The sequence below is a fragment of the Rhinatrema bivittatum genome, chromosome 6, assembly GCF_901001135.1.
Source record: "Rhinatrema bivittatum chromosome 6, aRhiBiv1.1, whole genome shotgun sequence".
Classification (NCBI taxonomy): domain Eukaryota; kingdom Metazoa; phylum Chordata; class Amphibia; order Gymnophiona; family Rhinatrematidae; genus Rhinatrema; species Rhinatrema bivittatum.
Genome location: NC_042620.1, coordinates 68,796,584 through 68,820,289, shown reverse-complemented (window position 1 = coordinate 68,820,289; position 23,706 = coordinate 68,796,584).

The following is a 23,706-nucleotide window of genomic DNA, read 5'->3' as shown; positions in this document are numbered from 1 at the left end:
AGAAATTAGGTAACTTGAAAATATTTTATTCAGCATCTCATAGTGATTAGACACATGGCATAGCATCATTCACATTAATAATCATGCAGTGTTTCTAATGGGCCATAAACAAACTCTCTTTGTTTTTAATAATTTCAATTTGCTTTTTTGCTTACATGAAGATAAGACTAATGACTGGAAGATGAGGATATGAACAACTTGTATGGATTTAAAACTGTATAATTTATTGTCAACACAAATGCTTAAACAACAAAATTCTATTAATATTATATCCCGTTAGAGCCAATAAATTAAGAAAATATTGAACTGAATATTCATAGAAAATAATGGTATACTTCCGGGCACCAAGAATCAATATCAGAAGAAGGTAAATTCTAGTAAATTCTATAAAGAATTAATATTCAATTTGTCTTGTTATATCGGCACTGAGATCTAATATTATACATTTAAATGTGAATTTTAAAAGCTGATTGCATGCCAAAATTGGGAGATGGGTACTCATGAAGCATATGTGCATGTCCACCCGATTTTATAAGCCACTCACAAGTGCACAAAGTACTGATGTGCGAATATCTAGCATTGGGAAAAAAAAGAGCGCAATGCGGGCGGGAAATGGGTGTTCTGGGGTGGGGCTAAGAGATATGCTTGCTATTAGCTACATGCCTGGGGGTGTGCCCGGGTATAGTTGAGTGCAAATTTACTTCTTCTATGGAGGATATGTAAGTCTTTATAAAACAATTTCCAGGCATCACTGAAGTTTTTGAGGGGTCTGGGTTAATGTGGGGTAGTGCAGGCTAAAGAATTGGAGGATTTAAAGGACCTAGCTCGAGACTGGGCAAACTAGTGGATGAATCAATAAAACTAATCAATGGCTGTATGCATTTCTGTTATAAAATTCCCCCACTTGTATGTCCCAAAGTTGACTTACACTTCTGCGCATACACAAGCTTAAAAGGAGCACATATACACATGCCAGGGCTATTTTATAACATCTATGTACAGGATATACAGTTTCACTAGTAGAAACAGTGTCACTCTTAACAATATTCTCAATATGGTAGTAGTAAAGATGAAATCTTTAAAAAGAAACTAACATACCATAATTAATTGTCAACACAAAATAGCACAGAATTGTGAATGACCATCATATATGGGCACAATGTGTTCTGTGGGTACACAATATTCAGTGTGCTTTGCACATCAAATTCTTGCCACATTATTTAATCATCGGTCATTTTAGGTTTTTTTAAGTGATGCAAAATTTGTAAAATTGTGAAAATAATATTACTTTCACGTGAGAAATAATTGCCACGATATTATTCACTATGTTATGAATAATAGTAACTTGACTTATCTTGAGTCATCTGCACACCCTTTTGAAAGTTGCTGTCTCATTGTTTGCAGCACCATTCTGTTTTGGATGTGCATAAATCTAGTTTTCTGTAGTCCAATGCAGCATTTTACTGCTTTTCTAGTTCTGATCTCTGTTGACCCAGGAGACTGCCATGTTGCACAATACATTCTGACAATATCAGCAGTTAGGAATCATAGGAACCTAAAACATGAAATGGACAATTTTCAAAAGAACATAAAACTGATTACTTATCTGTCTGAAGTTAGACAAATAAGTTTTATAAGGGCTATTCTGGAAGATAAATATTCCCAAACAAACTTATCCGGCAACCTTTAGCCTGATAACTCTAAACCTAACCAGCTATCTTTAGAATGTCACTGGTTACATTTTAAGTTTCCAGGTATATGTACTCAGATAACTTTAGGCTTAAGGAATGGAACGATTCACAGCTGGTAGATCAATCTATGTGATTTATGAGCTTTTAGAAAACTGATATGAATCTTAAAAAAAAGAAACAATTTTTGCTCAAACACAAGTTAACATTTACAAAGAAAGTTAAGAAAAAATAATGCTTCTATTTCAACAACTTCTTGCCTACTATAAAAAAAACTCTATGATTTGGAGTTGCTCTTCCCATATCTGAATATATCCTTATCTTTAGATGAGAAACTTCTTATCTTGGTGCTGGAAAAATAATTGTATTAGCCAGTCAGGATATGTGGCTCTCAGATGAAGGAGATGACTAACATCACTCAAATGAAATTGGAATTAAATCCAAAGGTTCCTTAGGACTTCCAGAAATTTGCTGCTTTAGATGGATATTTGTACCATCAAAATGACATTGACGGAATTTGCTACACTAGGATACTGTTTCAATGACTTTAATCAATCTAAAATCTTTGAAATAAAGAGAATCTCCCATTTTAAGTGCTTTAGCATAGAGTTTCTAAGTTTTAGCACTGGAGGCAAGACATTTCTTTCAAATAATTTTGAAATATGACCTTCCTAGATATAACTGTTGTCTTTGGAAAACACACCAATATTCCATATTGACATCTTCTTTGATGTCATTATTCATTTTCAATGCCATTTAGCCAGATAATTCACAATGTATCCAGCTAATTGGCAAAGTTTTAATATCCCCCTTGCTTATCTAGCAAACAGTTATTAGATAAGACATTTTCCAGCTAAGATTTAGCCAAATAAGAAAGGGGCATGCTAGGAGCATTCCGGGGCAAGGTTAAATTAGCCAGATAACTTTTCCTGTTAATGCTGATATTTAGAGGAAGCCAAATACATTATTTGACTAACTCAAGGCATGCCTGAGAGCAAGTCCAAAGTTATCCAAAAACATGCTCCCAGATAACTTTAGCTTTAACTGACTATATTCAAAAGAATAAGGCCAGTTATATGGAGCTGCAGTGTTAAAAATAACAAAAGGTTGCGGGCTTAGTGGCCCTGTCCCTCCTCCCTCCCCGCTTCTACACAAGCTCTGTTTGGATGGCCAGACTGAGCCTGCAGTCTCCCCACCAAACCCTCTTCAACTCAACAAAGATAATAATGAAAGGGCTTGTGCTGGCCTCTTTCCTCCCAGCTCGCTTCTGGGTCCAGCTACATTTTTAACAAATAGTGGCCTTCAGAACTAGAGATGTGCGTTCGTTTTTGCCAAACTGGAAAATTTCAATGAAATTGTCCAATTTGGCATGTTTCAGGGAGCCCAAAAAAGATTGGGATTTTCCCGTTTTTTTGCAAAAATGTGTTTTTCCGATTAGTGTGCACTAACGGGAGTCAGTGCGCGCTAACTCCCGTTAGTGTGCACTAACAAAAAGTAACAAAAAGTAACAAATCTAATGGGTTTTGTTATTGCGCACTAATGGGCAGTTAGCATGCACTAATGGGAGTTGGTGCGCACTAACGGGAAGTTAGCATGCACTAACTAAAAATCAATTTTTCACGAAAAAAAAGACCCAAACCAAAAAAAACCAACATTTTCCATGGCGGCCAAAACACAAAGAACGACATGTATACAAAAAACGATGCACATCTCTATTCAGAACCCCTGTCTACCCCTCCACCTCAACCCTAACCCTCTCACCCTCATGGTACCTTCAGTCAGTGTTCTTTAGCTGAGATAAAGGTAGCAGCCTACTGTGATAAGAAACAGTACACAGGAAGGATATGCTTCCAGCTTATCTCCACTTGCAACAGCAGCAGCACTGGGACAGGGTTACAGTTGGCTGCTACCACCATCTAGGCTGGAAAACTTACTGATTGAATGCACCGGGAGGGTTAGGGTTGGGGAGATGGGGGATGGAGGTTTGGAGTCCTTGGAAGATACCATTTGTAAAATGTTTGACTGAATCCAATAGCATGCAAGGGGGAGGATAGCACTGGACCTTTACCTTTTATCTTTGTTGAGATGGTGGAGGTTTAGTGGAAAGTGCAGGCTTGGTCTAGCAGGACTGAGCATTTGGAGCTTTGATAGGAGATGGCAAGTGGGACAGTGATTTGGTCACTAGGCCTGCAATCTTTTTTTTTTTGGAAACCTGCAACTCCATTTAATCAGCTATATTCTTTGGAATATTGCTGGTTAAGGTTAAAGTTATCTGGCCACATGAGGCCAGATACCTTTACATCCAACTGGCAATATTCAAAAAATATAAAGTTAGGTTTAAAGTTATTCAGCTGTGGTTAGCTGGATAGCTTTAATTGAGGATATTCATTGGAACATTTTTCCCACTGAATAACCCAGATTACTTATCTGGCTAACTTTAACCAGACGGATTATCTATTTTACAGTTTTTGAATATTGGCTTTATTTTTAATGTTCTCTGATTTCTGCCTCAACAACACATTTTTATTTATTTAAAAATGTATATTCCATATATTGTGTATAAAGTGCTTAACTTTTAAACTTATTTGTGATACTGAATTAGCATGCAGATTGTTGCACAGTTCATAAAATATAGTGTAGTTCTCCTCTGAAAATATGCACTTATGATTCAGTATGTACAAATATTTACACTACAAAGAATTACAAACATTCTACCTGTCTTACAAACATATACATATTTATTTTACACACAAAAAAGATAACATATATGCATAAAAACCCTTATTTACTGTATATGCAATTTTATTTTTTTTTTAAAATATGTTTATTCAAGAAAGAAAGCACATTCTATGAAAACAATAACAATAATCAACAAGAATGTTACATAATGCAAATAGGGCACCACAATTTACCAAAGAATAACATATCTCCTGGTTTTTGAGGATTCAAAAGACCCCTGAACAACCACCAATTCCCTTCATTCAACCCAACCACTCTCCAATAAATGCTGGTTCGTACTCATTCACACACACACACACACACACACACACGCACACTCATTGGCTCACTCACATTTACAAACACAATAACAATCAAGTATGAATTACTTTAAATGTTGCTCTGGAAGATTGAGTTTCTGCTGTCAATGTTGCACAGTATCTACACCATAGCTGTAAGGATCCCTTTGCTTTAGCTGTCTTTCTCTGGCTATACTGCAGCATCACAAATCATCAAATTACATGCCCCAGTTTACACAATATTTCTATTAATCTCTTATTTTTAAAAAAATTTTTTTTACACAGACATGCCACTACCCACACCCCATTAATAACAATTTATACTCATTCACACATCATACATACCTACTAAAACACACTGCCCCATAAAACACATTAGTGCTCGCCCTCTTAATTAATTCTTCAGTACTTTTATACCATAACCATCATTCCATCAATTATTTTATTCACTCCTTAGTTCAAAGATGTCTGTCCCATTTATAGTGTAAACTGGGGCATGTAGTTTGATGATTTGTGATGTTTATGTTTGTTATATGTAAGGTGTACAAGTGAATTGTATTGCATATCTATTTTTGCTGTACAGATATATTGTAAGGAGGCTGATATCAAATTAGATATGAATCTGTTTGCATGTACAAAGCAAATATATTTAAAATATATTTAAAAAGTGCAATATAATAAAAATTGTATATATTTGGTAAATACATTGTAGAGTGTATGTATTAGGAAATTGAATATATATTTATATAGTATGTGTTTTAAGTTGAGGGGGTAATAAGGGATATTTTTGGGAAATTAGTTAGTGATTCCTCTTTTGTTGTTCATTATAAATAGTATAGCGTCATCGACAGGAACAGCATCACAGAGCACTGAGTGAGAGTGGTGATTGGCTGCATTAGAAAAATGCTTAGCTCTGATAGGTTGCATTCTCGTCTCCTTGCCAACCTGTCTGACCCACTCTATGACAGCGCTGTGAGGTCACTCATGACTTACAGGAAAGGGCTGGTTTTTGCTATGGATACTCCCACATGGCCTTCTCCTATTTCAAACGGCCGCTAAGAAATCACTGTGAACCCAAAGAATGAAACTAATGTTTTATTCATGGGGGATCGCCATGCATTTTGCAAACCCACGAATACAACGAATAGGGACTTATGCATTGCGGATTGCACATTTGTTGAAAATGAATGCACATCCCCACAGATTACTGAACTTGATGGATGCTTGGTATGACCCAGTGTGACAGGTTCTTAATCACTGAAGGTAGGAAATTAAGTAAAACTGTTACAGTTATTTGTGAGGTAAAGAAGGCAATTAAAGAAAAAAAGCCATCATTCAAAAAATGAAATGCAGACCCAAATAATGAAAACAGGCAAGTGCTTAAGCACTGACAACTGAGATATAAAACAGTAGTTAGACAGGCCAAAAAAGATTTTAAGAAAAAGCTTGCCAGTGAGGCAAAAACTAATACTAAATTCTTTTTCAAGTATATTCAAAGCAAAAAGCATGTGAGGGAGTCAGCTGGACTGCTACATGACTAACAGGCAAAAGCAGTACTCAGGGAAGCAAAGTAAATATAGAAAAACTGAATGAATTATTTGCCTCAGTCTTTACAGAGTAGGATGTTGGGACCATACCCAACCTGTAACATTCTTTAATGGTAGAGATTCTGAGCAACAAATCTCTATAACAAATCATCAGGACTAGATGGCATCTATCCCTGAGTTCTAAAAGAACTAAAATATGAAAATGCCAATCTGTTAAATTGTAATCTGTTTCCTATCATTTAAAACAGCCTTGATTTCTGAAGATTGGAAGATGGCAAATGTGATGCCGATTTTTAAAAAGGGATCCGGGATGATCTAGGAAACTATATGCTGGTAAGCCTAATGTTTGTGCTGGATAAATGGTAGAAGCCATTCTTAAAAATAAAATATTTGGCAATATAGATAGACATGACTTAATTGAGAAGAGTTAACATGGTTTTAGAAAAGGGAAGTCTTATTAATCTTTTAGAAATTTTGAATGTATAAATAAAAATGTAGATAAAGATGAGCTAGTTGATATTGAGTATTTGGACTTTCAGAAGCCATTTGACAAACTCTACCATGACAGACTCCTCAGGAAATTGCAAAGTCATGGGATGTAGGAGACAGTGTACTATTGTGGACTTCTTCAGACTTTTGCCTGCTAGTCAATTTGGTCACATTTATTTTATTTTAGATTTTAATGAGACTTGTCACTGATGTCATTTATGTTGTATGTTTTTCATTTTTATGTATGTTCTCTTGTAGGCTGCCTGGCGCCTCTGCATTGGTGGCATATAAATGGCAATAAATAAATAAAACTTGTTAAAAGGTTGGAAACAAAGGGTAGGACTAAGTGGTTAGTTTTCCAATTGGAGAACGATTGTTAGTGGAGTACCACAGAGATCATTACTGGGACCTGGTTAGAATGATGGATGAGGTGATCAAGTTTGCAGATGACACAAAATTATTCAAAATTCTTAAAATGGCAGTGGATTGCAAGTAACTGCTGATGGACTTTGTGAGACTAAGAGACAGGGTTAGTTAATGACTTTCTAAATTTACTGTAATGTATTTTAATTAATGGATGATTGTTATGTTTATGTTCATACTGGCTACTGTGAGCCACCAAGATTGATAAAACAGAACGAAGGTATATAAATAAGTTAAATAAATTAATAAATATGAAATTAAATGTGGGAAAGTACAAAGTGATGCACATAGGGAAAAATAAGTCCAACTATAGGTACACAATACTGGGTTCTGAATTGGGAGTCACTACCCAGGAAAAGAACCTTGGAATCCTTGTGAACAAGATGTTGCAATCCTCTGCTCAGTGTGTGTGGCAGTAGTCATAAAAGTTAATGGAATGTTAAGAATAATCCAGAAAGGAAAGTAACATATTAGCTCTGTATTAAACCATGGTGTAACTGTACCTTGAATTCTGAGTGTAGTTCTGGTTGTCCCATATGAAGAAAGACATAGTGGAACTAGAAAAGGTGTTGAGGAGGGTGACAAAAATGATAAAGGGGATGAAACATCTTTCCTATGATGAAAGGCTATGCAGGCTAAAAATGGCTGAGAAGGGACATGGTGGAAGTTTCTAAAATCATGGGTGGGGTAGAAGAGGTAAATAAACGACAGTTATTTGTCCTTTCAAATAATATTAAACCAAGGGGACACTCCATGAAACTAACAACTAGTGGATTCAAAACAAATTGTAGAATAGTTTTTCACTCAGCACACTATCTAGTTCTGGAATCTGTTGACAGAAGATATAATCAAGGCGTCTAACATAGAAGTGTTTAAAAGATGTCTGGACAAGTTCTTGGTGGAAAAGTATATAACAGATTATTTAGACAGACTAATGGAAGCTACTGTTACCCCTGGAAGTGAATAAGAGAAATTAGATCTAGTTTACGGGATCTGCCAGTTATTTGCCACCTGCATTGCCACTGTTGGAGACAGGATGCTGAGCTTGATGGACCTTGGTCTGATAAATCATGGCTATTCTTATAGTAATTTCCTTTAAGGGATCCTCAGTGAGTGGTGCTGCTGCTTTCAGAGAGGAGTCTCTTCATGGCATTCAGTCATTATCGTTAATAATTCCTGTGGGGATCAAATAATATAGCAAAAAAATACATCACATCACCTATTACAGACTTGTTCTTTTCATTTCCTGAATAGTCCTTCCTTCATGGATACCCTGTCTGAAGACAAGGCCTTCCGATTCTCAGAGACCAATGTTATTCCTATGATAAAATCTGTCTAGGAATTATCAACATTTTATGAAATATCTGGATTGAGCATTTATGTAACTAAAAATCCTGCTGCCATAGTGACCAGCTTGACAGATGCTTCAGACTAAAATCTCAGCTGAGAATCTGAGGTGAAACAAGGGTGAAATATTTACATTTTCTGCAGAGAAAATATGTTGTTTACTCTTTCTTTTAGGCATAATCCATACAGTATGGGAAATGTAAGGAAAATTCAGCCTTCTTTCTTTAGAGGTGGAGAAATAAATCATTTTTCAACTAAGCAATAGTTATCTTGAAAAGTTTTTCCCTAGATTTATTTCTTGAGTACATTTTCTTTTTTGGTCCAGCAGTTTCTTCCCACACTTTTTCAGTGTTGGAACTAACCTCTACTGGGCTATGGTACCACAAGCCTTCATTAATGACTGCCTTCAGTTTTCCCCATTTTATAACACCCTTTCCATCAAGCCCAATTATCATAGTGACAATCATTGGCTGGGGACTATAGACCGCTACACCTTATACAAATCTAGTAAGTGTGTGCCCTGAGTCTGACCATTAGGTGCTTTTCCTGTGAATGGTGAAGCTTCGTTCCCTCCACCATCCCCTCTCCCCTCCAAGGCCTGCAAATACCTCCATTGCATTTCAATCTCTGATCTTCTTGAGAAGCAGAAGTCAGGCTCATAAAATCAAACACAGATCTTTCTTAATGCTTTACTTTTAACTTCTTTGCAGAAACGTCCTCTAGCAATTTGGACTTACAAGATTATGAGTACCCTTGAATTTAATTTGTATTTATACATAGGAAATTGAATATATTTTAGGTGAAGGGAATACATCTTGATGAAGAGATTAAGCTTCCTAAATACATGGTAAAATTACTTGAGATTTCTTGAAATATCTCATGTAGAAACTGGCATGTTTTAGAATACTGAATGGTTCCACTGATAGAGGACAGCAGGTGGTATGGTAATGGCATTAACTGGGAAAGGTCCTCAAGTTTAAAACATAAGGAAAACCTGTTATATTATCTCTGAAGAGGGCATAACAGACTGCACTTGGTGTTCCCATTTGACAGCGTAATAGGTCGGTATTATATAATATATATCACTGATTGGGGCAATGTTTTCTACAGACTTCCATGATCACAGACTCAACATGGTGGCCAAGACAAAGTTGGTAGGATGCTGCAGTGGATTCCCCTTGTCATTCACTGCCACAGCACCTGGTTTTTTTTCTCTAGTTGTCTCACATCCAGGTAGTAACCAGTCCCATCATGCTTAACTTCCAAGATCTAAAAGGATCAGCCTGTTCCAGGCAATGATGCTGAGGATCACTGATAAGACCTTAAAATATTTACAAATGTATGCATATAAAAATCACAAATCTAATGTCCAATGGCATCATCAGATATCCCCATATTGCTGGTGCTTAACTTCTGTTGTTTTTTTTTTTTCAACAAGAACTCCTCCTACAGAGAATCCAAGTCCAGTTTGTAGCACACAATAGGGATGTAAAGAGGGAACTTTTTTGTTTCAGTTCATTTATTCATTTTTTAGATCATAATCATTGGTTTGGTTCCTTTCAAAAAATGTTTTTTCATTTGTGTTTTTCTGTTTCCCATTAATATCAATGGAGGAAGTAATGCAGCCTATTTTGGGATTCCAGTTTGGGATTTTATAATAATTTCTAATGAAAGATGTGTAGACATCATCAGAAGGGTGAAGGTACTCCAACAATTCAAGTCTTTGTCAACATGGCCAAAAAGTGGCATGAACAGCCCAATGACCCAGAAAAAGGCAAAATGCAACCAACAGTGGCACGATTTATCCAAAATACCATCACCATCAGAGTAGCATAAAAGTAGCAAGAGTGTCCAGAATAACCCAAGGCTGCTAATGTGGGGCAAAGAACACAGACATCAATGGTATAAACCCCCTCCAAGGCTGCAAGAGGGGGATAAAGTGGCACCAAGTGTGGCATGAACAGGAAAAAAGAGGGAACAAAGTATGAAAAGAGGCAAGAAAAAAATCCCAAAGTGGACCTAAATGGTCAAAGTAGCAGAAAGTGTCATATAAGCATCATGAGAGGCAAAAAGAAGCCACTCACATTGGCAAGAACAGCCAAGACTCCAACTAAGGGGCAAAGGGCACCAACCAAATTGGTTCTAAGCCCTAAGAAGGCAAAAGCCAGAGGAAATCCCAGGAGGATTGTTTCTGTTTTTTATCATTAGAGGAAGGGGCTGGATGTCCAGTCTTGAAGTTGGTCTTCCCCATTCCTGTGTATAATCTCAGCTGTGTCAGTGTCATCTGCCTCTTCCATCTTATCACTGATAGCTAATATGCTACTGGCTAGAAATGTCAGATTCTCTTCAGCCATTAGCTGTCAGTATCCTGTGGTTCAGAGAATCTAGGACAGGATTCACCTTCTGAATCAGCTTTTGAAAACACTACCTCCATTACCTGAGAAGCAGCAATAATGAAGGAGCACAGTCCTGGCTTTGGGTGCTGCATTTCTGCTGTCCTTGACTTTTACTGTGTTAAAATCTGTCAAAGGCTAAATACCAGATGAGATAATATCATAAGAACTGATTGGGAAGGGTTTGAAGAAAAAGTTCAAGAAGGTATGAAACCATTGAAACTAACTGGATAAGTTCTGTGTGAAGTGTCAGGTTCCCAGGGCAAGATCAAGAGATGGAAAGTACCATAATAGAAAAATATTTTGAAAGAATAACAAAGACAGCTAGAACTCAGGAAGAACCATACAAATGTACCAAGAGTAGTTTGGAGCAGCAGCAGTGGTGCTGGAGATTAAAATTTAAAAAAAAATGTAAGCACAAAGCAATGCAGCATGAATAATGCCACTTTATAGCAAGCAGAATGCATGGCAGTGGCATACATTCATTGTCTACTGGCTAGCTATAACTATTAGGGATGTGTATTCGTTTATTACGAATTAGGCAATTTCAACGAAATTTCAACGAAATTGCCTAATTCGTCCTGGTTCGGGGGGGGGGGGGCCCGAATCCCAAAATGGATTTTCCCCAAAAATCAGGAAAAATTAATTTTTCAGGTTAGCGTGTGGGGGGGGAGGGGCACATTTATTAAAAAAAAAATCCAAACCCAACCCAACCCTTCAAATTTACTTAATTACAAACCCCCCACCCTCCCAACCCCTCCAAAACTTGCCTAAAGTCCCTGGTGGTCCAGCAGGGGTCCCGGGAGCAATCCTCCGCTCTCGGGCCATCAGCCCCCAGTAAACAAAATGGCAACAGTGGCCCTTTGCCCTTACCATGTGACAAGGGCTACTGGTGCCATTGGTCAGCCCCTGTCACATGGTAGGAACAATGGACAGCCAGCACCATCTTAGAAAATGGCGCAGGACATCCATTGCTCCTTCCATGAACAGGAGCCGACCAATGGCACCGGTAAACCCTGTCACATGGTAAGGGCAAAGCGCCACCGGCGCCATTTTGTTTACTGGCAGCTGACGGCCTGAGAGGGAGAGATAGCTTCCGGGACCCTGCTGGACCACCAGGGCTTTTTGTAAGTATGGCCTGCTCTACCTGGTCCAAATGTGGGTAACACATCATAATCAGACGAAGCTTTTTCACAATCCTCAGGAGTTGGATGACTACATAAAATCTTTTAAAACTGCACAGGACATGATTACTTGAACTCTCTGCCATACCACACTCTATTAGGGGCGATTTGATCCTCCTGAAATCTCACTTATTTGTAATTTTTTTTCATATAGACGTGAGGTTACACTCTGTTTCTGGAAATACTTCGTGATTAATCATGGACCGTTAATTCCCCGTTGCATCGGTTGATGTATATGTTCCTGGTAGAGCTGTGGACTCGGGAGGACTGGTGGTCCACCTAGAGACCCATCATTGTTATCCCCTTCCTTTTTAAGGGGCTTAAGTGCTTTGCACATCAGTTGTCTACCTTACTTGGAACCGCTATTGCTCCATTTTTCTGACTCTTCTCTTCTTCTTACTGGCTTTTCTTTTCTCTCCTCTTTCCTCTCCTTTTTCTCTGTCTCCTCTTTCCTTTTCCTATCATATGATATATGGAACATGGCCTTGACAATCGAACTAGGTGCCTTCATTCGCGATCCCATGGATACCAAGATCACATCCTTTAAGTTGGTCTCACTGAATGTTAAAGGCTTCTCACATCCCATCAAACACAAAAAGATTCTTACTTATTTAAGCTCTCTGCAAATGGACATCGCCTTTCTTCAGGAAACTCATTTGACCTCCACTGAATCCCTCAAATTGAAACAGCAATGGGTAGGCCAGGTTTTTTTCAGCCCAGCTGTCCAAAAAAAAGAGGCACTGCTATACTCATCCACAAACGACTAGATGGAACTGTTATTCATCAATATATAGACCCTGATGGCAGATGGAATCTTATTCAATTCTCCCTCAATAAGGAACTCTATACCATTCTCAACTTATATGCTCCTAATATTGATGACCCTATTTTTTTTCACAATACCTTTGCCCACTTACTTGCCATTGACTCTTCATCCACAATTATTGGAGGCAATTTCAATCAAACTCTGGACCCCTTTCTGGATAAGAAATCATTGGCTCATCTCACCATCTCCAAATCTTACACAGCATTTAAACATCTCTTGTCGGAATTTGGTCTTTCTGATCCCTGGCGCCTCATGAACCCCAGTGAAAAGAATTCACGTTCTACTCATCTCCACACTTCTCCTACTCCCAAATTGACTTTTTTCTAACCTCAAATGGTCTACTACCGCAAATTCTCTCCACCTCAATTGCTCCTATTTTGGTCTCTGATCATGCAGCAGTCATCCTCAAATGTGGATTACAATCACCCATCACTGCTGATCGATTATGGAGATTTAACTCATCATTAACTTCCGACCCAGAATTCGTTAAGTTCTTACAAGACAAGATCAAAGACTAATTTCAATTCAATGCTACTTCGGAAGTGTCACTTTCCACTTTGTGGGAATCCTTCAATGCCACCATTCGGGGAGACATCATTAGCTATTCCTCCCACCGCCGGAAACTACAGAAGATAGAAACATAGAAACATAGAAATGACGGCAGAAGAAGACCAGTCGGTCCATCCAGTCTGCCCAGCAAGCTTCACACTTATTTTTTCTCATACTTATCTGTTTCTCTTGGCTCTTAGTAACCTTATGTTCTAATTCCCTTTCACCCCCACTATTAATGTAGAGAGCAGTGATGGAGCTGCTTCCAAGTGAAATATTAAGTTTGATTAGTTGGGTAAGCGGCAGCATAGCTCTCTGCCATGAAGCAGAGGGCAATGCTGGATATGTGTGAAGTATTAGTTTTTCTTCTCCCCTGTCGTTGAAGCAGGGAGCTATGCTGGATATGCATTGAAAGTGAAGTATGCCTTGAAAGTCACATTAACTATCATCAAATATTGAAAAGCCTAATAATTGGTAATACCTATAGCCCATGAACCCATCCCTGTTTTTTTCTTTTTTTTTTTTTTAATTGGGAGATGGCTGCCCTTCATCCTTCCGCTCCGTGAAGGTGGACACCTACCACTGGCCACTGGCATCCCGCTCCGTGAATGCCTCTGTGGCTACTGCCGCTCCGTGCAGTGTTTTACTACCTGCTCTTTATATGCGTCCTCTAGACCTGATGGATCCCATATCCCTGTTTTTTTGTTTTTTTTTTAAATTTAATTGGAAGATGACAGCCCTCCATCCTTCTGCTCCATGAAGGTGGAACACCTACCACTGGCCACTGGCATCCCGCTCCGTGAATGCCTCTGTGGCTACTGCCGCTCCGTGCAGTGTTTTGCTACCTGCTATTTTATACGTGTCCTCTGGACCTGATGGACCCACAATGTTTATCCCACGCCCCTTTGAAGTGCTTCACAGTTTTGGACTTCACCACTTCCTCCGGAAGGGCATTCCAGGCATCCACATGGATAACCTTCAAAAATCTGTGGCTACACTTGAAGCCGAACACATAAAAACTCCAACCAAAGATTCATTAGCAGCTATTTTAAAAGCCAACTACCAGTACAATCAGATGCTAAGCGCAACTGTTAGCCTGCATACTTTTCACGCTAACGCCTTATATTATGCCGAAAATAACAAATACGGCCACTTACTAGCAAGAAAAGGGAGGAGAAAAAATGGATTATGGCCATCAAGTCACCATCCAACCAATCTTTGTCTCAAGATGCAGGTATTCTGCAAGCTTTTAGAGATTTTTACGCCATGCTTTATCAAACGGAGATAACTGCCTCGGATGACTCTATCCACTCCTTCTTCTCTACAATATCTCACCCTATCCTCACCAATCAACAACGTGATGACCTTGAACGTCTGATCACTTCGCAAGAAATAGCTATAACGATTAATGCTCTTCCCACTAGGAAGGCACCCGGGCCTGATGGCTTTACCATAGACTTTTACCGTGCCTTCAGCAAAGACTTACAACCCTACCTGCAAGATTACTACTCTGCAGCACCACTGCAACCACATCTTTTTTCTTCCTTCACTGCGGCGTATGTAGTGGTGCTTCCAAAGCCAGGTAGAGATCCCACAGAAGTTGGAAATTATAGGCCCATATCTTTATTGAATACTGATTACAAGATTTTCACTAAAATACTGGCTACTAGACTAGCTTCTGTAATGCCCTCCCTGATACTCCCAGATCAGTTTGGTTTCATAAAAAAACGATTCATAGCTAACAATACCAGATTATGTTTTCATATCCATGATGCTGTTCTTTCTACACCTTCTCCGGCCATCACAGTCTCTCTGGATGCAGATAAAGCATTTGACGAGGTAGAATGGTCTTTTCTCTTTTCAACCCTCCATAAGTTCAGATTTGGCCCTGTCTTTCTTTCAAGGATTCAGCTTTTATACCACTCTCCCACTGCTTTTCTGTATATCAACAATCGTATTTCCCCCAACCTTCCCACTACACCGCGGCACTTGGCAAGGATGCCCTCTCTCGCCCTTTCTCTTTAACATGGCTTTGGAATCCCTACTCATTGCCATTCGACACAGCCCTATGATTGAAGGTGTTCAGATTGGAAATGAGATGTATAAATTGTCAGCATATGCCGATGATGTGCTTTTGTTCCTTGTAAATCCTGACACATCACTTCCTTACTTACTGCAACAGATTAACTTATACTCTTCTCTTTCTGGTTATAAAATCAACTGGCATAAAACTGAGCTGTTACCTATGAATCAATTAGGAGCCAGGGTAGATATCTCACATTCCATGATCAGAAAAGTTCCTCAGAGCCTTAAATACTTAGGCATTCATTTCTTTTCAGACCCCCAGCTAATGGTTGTTAATGCGGAATCTCAGATCCTGCAATCAGCACGAGATTTATCCCTCCGCTGGTCTCCACTTCACCTTACCTGGTGGGGATGCTTGGATACCATTAAGATGGTAATCACTCCTAAAATCACATATGTACTGTCTATGATACCCATTCTCTTCAGTAAAGATTTCTATCAACATCTTGATAGGATTCTTTCGTCTTTCCTGTGGAAAAATAAAACTCTGAGAATTGCTCTCTCTAAACTAAAGTCTGCAAAAGATAAAGGAGGGGTCAATTTCCCAAACTTTTATGCCTACCACCATGCGTTCATTCTCCAGCAGGCCTCTCATCACTTTCATAGTATAGACGATCCTTGGAAACTGCCCTGCTGGCTGAATCTGGAACGCTCACTTCTATCTCCAATCCCACTACACTGTTTCCCTGGTATGAAGTTGTTACCCTGTCATGCTTCCAACCAAATTCTTAAAGCCATGCATAGGGCATACTCTTATTTTGATACACTCTGCCCTAAAGACATGTGCTCATGGGCTCACTCTAATCTGTCCCCATTATGGCATAATTCTCTATTAACAGTAGAGGGCCATTCCTTACATTGGCCTGTTTGGCAAGTGAAAGACATATGGTTAATAACCTCGGTATTAAAAGACTCAACGCTATTGGGGTTTTCTATGCTACAGGAGAAGTTTGAGCTTCCTAACACTCAGTTTTATGCCTGGTTGCAATTAAAAAGCACTTTTCAATCTATCCACACATTGGATACTTCTTTTACTAAACCTTCTTTCTTTGTACAGGTGTATCAGGAGGAAGGCATGAAAGGCCATTTAGCGTCCCGAATTTATAAAATAATTACGGCTGCTTCCTTAGGTAAACTTCATACTCAATTGTATCCGATTTGGATGTGAGAAATTACTGTTCCTCTATGTGATAATGACTGGAGACATTTATGGGTTATCTCTGCACGCATTTCACTATCTTCCAGTCTCACTCAGTCATCCTTTGTTCTCATGCATAGAACTTTATGGACTCCGTGGAGGTTGAGTAGAGCTGGTCTCCTTCCGTCTCATAACTGTTGGTCCTGCTCCTCTCCTAAAGCGACTCTAGAACACATGATTTTTTTGTGTTCATATGTCCATGCCTTTTGGCATCAGGTATGGCACACGGTGTCCCTCATCCTCACCCTCAAGCAACCCCTCTCTTACACTCTCATCTTCCTTAAGGGAGCGAATCCTTCATTCAACTTATCCCTTCCACATAGGAAATTACTAGATTTTTTTGTTTACTGTCGCTTTCCACAACATTATATCCAACTGGAAGTGTAGTGATCTGCTCTTTCACCACCTCTGGTGGAATACTGTTTGTATGTATTGTAAGAATGAAAAAGCTATGGCCATCAAATGTAATAGGCTGGTTTCTTAGGCTAGGGTGTGGAAGCCTTTAGATGATTATGTTCTGTCTCATCATTAAGTCTTCTTACTGGTCAGGTTTTCCTTTCTTTCTTACTCTCTTTCTTTCTAGCTCTCACTTTTCTTCTTACCCTTTTTCTATTTTCATTCTTTCGTATCCCTCTCTCTTACTCTTCTTTTTCTCTTTTTTTTTCTTTCTAAGTTTAGTTTCTCTCCTCTTTACTCCTTTGGTTCATATTTCTTTCTCACTGGACCTTATGAACCATGTTGTTTAATATGGAATGTTCCTGTATTTTTGCTATAGTTTCCTAGTTAAACGATGGTCCAAGTTTCACCTTATTATTCATTGGTTCAATTGTAATGGTTTCTTAATGTCATTCTTGTTATGATGTCCAATAAAAAGATTAAACATAAAAAAAAGAAAAAGAGCTAAGTGGAGAACTGACCTACCTGAGCATCAGGAGAAAGAAGGTGCATAACTCAAGTGAAATGTGGCTTGATCTCAAAAGAGAAAAATTCCCATCAATATTTATTTTTGATGGTGATCTCATCATAGTTTCAAGGTGTCCAGGAAGTCTAAAGTAGTAATTTTGCTATCTACAATGCACTATGACATGACAATAATTAGAGAGGGGTGAAAACCACTTATCATTATGGACTATAACAAAAGCAAATGAGGGGTGGACAACCTGGATTATTTGTACATAAGACTAATTGCAAATGTAAAATAAATATGTGGTCAATGACATTGTTTTTCAATTTGACTGATGTTGGAGAAATAGACAGCTTTATTGTTTGGATGAGGAATCATCTTGCTTGCAACAGCAGATTATCTCAAGAAATATAGTGCCTGTTCCTTATTCAGATGAGAGAGTACCTGATTGATGGACTTATCAAATGAAGACTTCATAATACTGATAATCTGACCAGAATAATCAGAACTAAATTGATTAAACTGGACCACAAAACCCCAGTATGCAACACTATAATTGCTGAGGAAAAATTAAGACATGTTTTGCTGTCTATTCCAAAGCAGCAGATTTCAAATCACAGAAATGTTGTAAGGACCACAAAATGTTTGTATGCAGAGATCACATAACTATTATAAAGTTGTGGTGTTTGTGTTCAGTAAAATAAAATTCATGATATATATATATATATATATATATATATATATATATATCTATATATATATATATATATATATATATATATATATATATATATATATCATTATTTACTACTTTCTAAGTCACTGGAAAAATATTTATTCCTTAGAAAAAGGACATTTTTCTGCTTATAAAAAAATAAAAATGTGTTTTCATAGGAAGCAAGGGATTTTTTTGTTTTACTAAATAAAAAGTTTAATTAGTGTTAACCAAATAAATCATCTTTTTCCAGAGTTGCTTTATACTGTATGAGGTTGATTTTAAAAGGTGCGCGTGCGCATTCATGCGCACGGTTCCTGGCACACGCACATGGATGCCCCAATTTTATAACATGCGCATGTCACTGCGTGCATGCTATAAAATATGATATCTGTGTGCACATGTGCATGCCAATTTTATAATCAATTTTATAATAGTGCCTGTTTCCTTCAAAAAAAAGCTCAAAACGTGGTTATTCAAATCAGCGTTCCCAGAACCTCCCAGGTAGCCATACCTTGTTCACCGTAACCTGTCTCAAGGTACTCAGCAAGCATTGTAATATTGTATCAAGTTAACTCAGTTTCTCATTCATTAAGTATTAAGTCTCTCATTCTTTAAGTATCTCATTCATTATTTATTAAGTCTTTCGTACCTTATGTACCAATTCGGATCATCCTCGTTGCATCCGACGGCCCCCCTCTTCTAATGTTACTTACTCAAAGCAACTGTATGTTTTTCAAAGTTATTATATGTTTTAAGGTTCTATGTAACACTCTCATGCGAAGTTATTGTTCCACTGTAAACCGGTTTGATTTGTATCCCATACAAGAAGATTGGTATATAAAAGTTAAAAATAAATAAATAAATAAATAAATAATCAGTGCGTGCATGTGCAGGCGGGAGCCTCATTCGCGCATGCAGGGGGAGATTTTACAATTTCGTGTGGTAATGCGATCGACCTTTTTCTCAGTTCCTTCCCAGTCCGCTCCATCCATAATCCTAACCCCAATTTTTTTGTTTTAATATTTACTGCTTCTCTGGAGCAGACATAAACTCTGCACACTGGCCAGCTGCCGGCATGCGCTTTCCCGGGACAGCGTCTAATGGTGCTGTCCCAGCATTCATCCCACCCTGCTCCTCCCTGCCCAGACCCTGTCCCACCGGCCATGCCTTTTCAGCAGGCCTGGTACTTGTTCTCGTATTGGGGGTAATGCGCGTGTCCATGCCTGTTCTAAAATGTGTGCGGTGTGCGCAAGGCATGGCCATGTGCGTAACCCCCAATTTTTACACACGTGGGCCTTTTAAACTTTGGGCATATATTGGGTATTTGGATCTGAGAGGAGCTCAGAATTGTACAAATATCAGTCAATGGGTTCTGCATGTTACCCAACAAAGAGTAATTTAAATGTCTAAATGTAATGTATGTATTTGTTTTATGATTTTATGAATATTACATTGTTATTTGCTCAAGTTATATAGATAGCAAAAGATAAATGTTTTAAATTAAATTAGATTACATTAAACATTTTATTCCTTACATTTTAAACTTGGTTACCTACTTGACTGCCAAGCCACTCCAAGAAAAATAAGAACATAAGAACATAAGAAATTGCCATGCTGGGTCAGACCAAGGGTCCATTAAGCCCAGCATCCTGTTTCCAACAAAGGCAAAACCAGGCCACAAGAACCTGTTAATTACCCAAACACTAAGAAGATCCCATGCTACTGATGAAATTAATAGCAGTGGCTATTCCCTAAGTAAATTTGATTAATAGCCATTAATGGACTTCTCTTCCAAGAACTTATCCAAACCTTTTTTGAACCCAGCTACACCGGAGAGAATTTGAAAAGAAGTTGGCCATAGAGGCAAAAACTCACAGTAAAAACTTTTTTAAATATATCCAAAGAGAAAGCCTGTGAGGGAGTCAGTTGGACCGTTAGATGATCGAGGGGTTGAAGGGGCACTTAGAGAAGATAAGGCCATCGTGGAAAGATTAAATGATTTCTTTGCTTCGGTGTTTACTTAAGAGGATGTTGGGGAGGTACCCGTAATGGAGAAGGTTTTCATGGGTAATGATTCAGATGGACTGAATCAAATCACGGTGAAACTAGAAGTTGTGGTAGGCCTGATTGACAAACTGAAGAGTAGTAAATCACCTGGACCGGATGGTATACACCCCAGAGTTCTGAAGGAATTAAAAAATGAAATTTCAGACCTATTAGTAAAAAATTGTAACCTATCATTAAAATCATCCATTGTACCTGAAGACTGGAGGATAGCAAATGTAACCCCAATATTTAAAAAGGGCTCTAGGGGCAATCCGGGAAACTACAGACCGGTTAGCCTGACTTCAGTGCCAGGAAAAATAGTGGAAAGTGTTCTAAAAATCAAAATCACAGAAAATATAGAAAGACATGGTTTAATGGAACAAAGTCATCATGGCTTTCCCCAAGGCAAGTCTTGCCTCACAAATCTGCTTCACTTTTTTGAAGGAGTTAATAAACATGTGGATAAAAGTGAACCGGTAGATGTAGTTTATTTGGATTTTCAGAAGGTGTTTGACAAAGTTCCTCATGAGAGGCTTCTAGGAAAAGTAAAAAGTCATGGGATAGGTGGCGATATCCTTTCGTGGATTGCAAACTGACTAAAAGACAGGAAACAGAGAATAGGATTAAATGGACAATTTTCTCAGTGGAAGGGAGTGGACAGTGGAGTGCCTCAGGGATCTGTATTGGGACCCTTACTTTTCAATATATTTATAAATGATCTGGAAATAAATATGACAAGTGAGGTAATCAAATTTGTAGATGACACAAAATTGTTCAGAGTAGTTAAGTCACAAGCAGATTATGATAAATTGCAGGAAGACCTTGTGAGACTGGAAAATTGGGCATCCAAATGGCAGATGAAATTTAATGTGGATAAGTGCAAGGTGATGCATATAGGGAAAAATAACCCATGGTATAATTACACAATGTTGGGTTCCATATTAGGTGCTACAACCCAAGAAAGAGATCTAGGCATCATAGTGGATAACACATTGAAATCGTTGGTTGAGTATGCTGCGGCAGTCAAAAAAGCAAACAGAATGTTGGGAATTATTAGAAAGGGAATGGTGAATAAAATTAAAAATATCATGCCTCTGTATTGCTCCATGATGAGACCACATCTTGAATACTGTGTACAATTCTGGTCGCCGCATCTCAAAAAAGATATAATTGCGATGGAGAAGGTACAGAGAAGGGCAACCAAAATGATAAGGGGAATGGAACAGGTCCCCTATGAGGAAAGACTAAAGAGGTTAGGACTTTTCAGCTTGGAGAAGAGACAGCTGAGGGGGCCCGGGGGCGTGGTCGAGGCCTCTGGACCAGCCCCCAGGACCGGAACACGGGGCGGGGCTGCTGGCTGGCGCGCGCAAAGTTAGGGGAGGGCATTTAGATAGGGCCGGGGAGGTGGGTTAGGTAGGGGAAGGGAGGGGAAGGTGGGGAAAGGGTGAAGGAAAGTTCACTCCGAGGCCGCGCCGAAATCGGAGCGGCCTCGGAGGGAACAGGCAGCACGCGCTGGGCTCGGCGCGCACAGGTTGCATAAATGTGCACCCCCTTGCGCGCGCCAACCCCGGATTTTATAAGATTCGCGCGGCTACGCGCGTATTTTTTTAACATCTACCCCTCCGTATTTATGATTTTAAAACCCCGTTTAAAATATGTTTTATTCACCACCATACTAGGGCACTTCGAACCTATATTGTTATTATCTATTTATTCACTTTGCAATTATGATTTTAAAACCCCATTTTTAAATATGTTGTATTTTTTACCACACTGGGGCACCTCGACCCTATAGTAGACTCTTGTTTCTATAGAATAGCATGGGCTTGTCATATTATAATCTTCTGATACTTTTATTAATTCCATTTTTGGCAATTTATTTTATTTTGCAACCGGTTTAATATCTATGTGCTATATACTAGAGTTGATCGATGGTTACTCATTGTTCAGTACACATGAAGTTAGTTCATATAGCGGTTGCGCAGTGACGGCATTTTTTAAATTTTTGGCGAGCTTTTCCTGATGAGACGCTACGAGCATACAATTAAATACCCCCAACATAGTTAGTGCCTTTTTTCATTGTGAGGATAAGCGCAAGGTAATGCGCTTAATAGTGACTGTTGTAAGTAAATTCTTTTTGATCATTTTTGCCGAGGTCGCTTGTTTATAACAATCATCATCACTTAGAAATGCGGACGGCTATTTTGCCATAACTAGGAGTACACTCCGGTTTTGTATCGCCAGCCTAGTCAGTTATATTGCTCCGAATTTGTGAGTTCTGTTGTCACTAGCTAACTGTACAATATCACCATTGATAACTTTTTTAAGTATTAAAAGCGATTTAATTATATGACTAACATTGAGCCTTACTATGGCCAAATTGTCATTTTTTGTTAGTAACCTTTCATTTCGCCATAGGTAGTTGCACACTCCGGTTTTATATTGCCAGTTTAGTCAGCTTTGCTTTCTGAATTGCTCCGAATTCGTGAGTTCTGTCATCACCAGCTTACTGTACAATATCTCTACAATAGTCACCATTGGTAACCTTTTTAAGTTTTAAAAGTGATTCAAATATGCGACTAACATTGAGTCTCACCATGGCCAAATCGTCATTTTTTGTTAGTTACCTTTTTACATCGCTAAGTCGGCTCGACATTCTGCTTTTGATTTCGGCAGATTTTGAATGCACCATGTGTGTTCCTATTACAGCTTTGAAAGGAGAACACTGAAACCAGTTTAGACACAAAAATCACACCGCAAAATCATTCAGCACATTATGTGATTTGAACAAGAGTTGAAGGTACATATTTTTCAAATTAGTATGCCCTATGTTTTATATGTATACCATGCCGTCTACATTATTTTTTAGTTCTCTTTTTATTTTCCTTATTGGATTTTTAGTATTCTATTTTTAGTTTCAATATCTTATTATTGTACTATATCATCTTTTTTATTATTTTTATTATTTTTTATTTTATTTTTGATAGAGATGTTTAAAATCATGAGAGGTCTAGAACGGGTAGATGTGAATTGGTTATTTACTCTTTCGGATAGTGGAAAGACTAGGGGGCACTCCATGAAGTTAGCATGGGGCACATTTAAAACTAATAGGAGAAAGTTCTTTTTTACTCAACGCACAATTAAACTCTGGAATTTGTTGCCAGAGGATGTGGTTAGTTCAGTTAGTATAGCTGTGTTTAAAAAAGGATTGGATAAGTTCTTGAAGGAGAAGTTTATTACCTGCTATTAAGTTCACTTAGAGAATAGCCACTGCTATTACTAGCAACGGTAA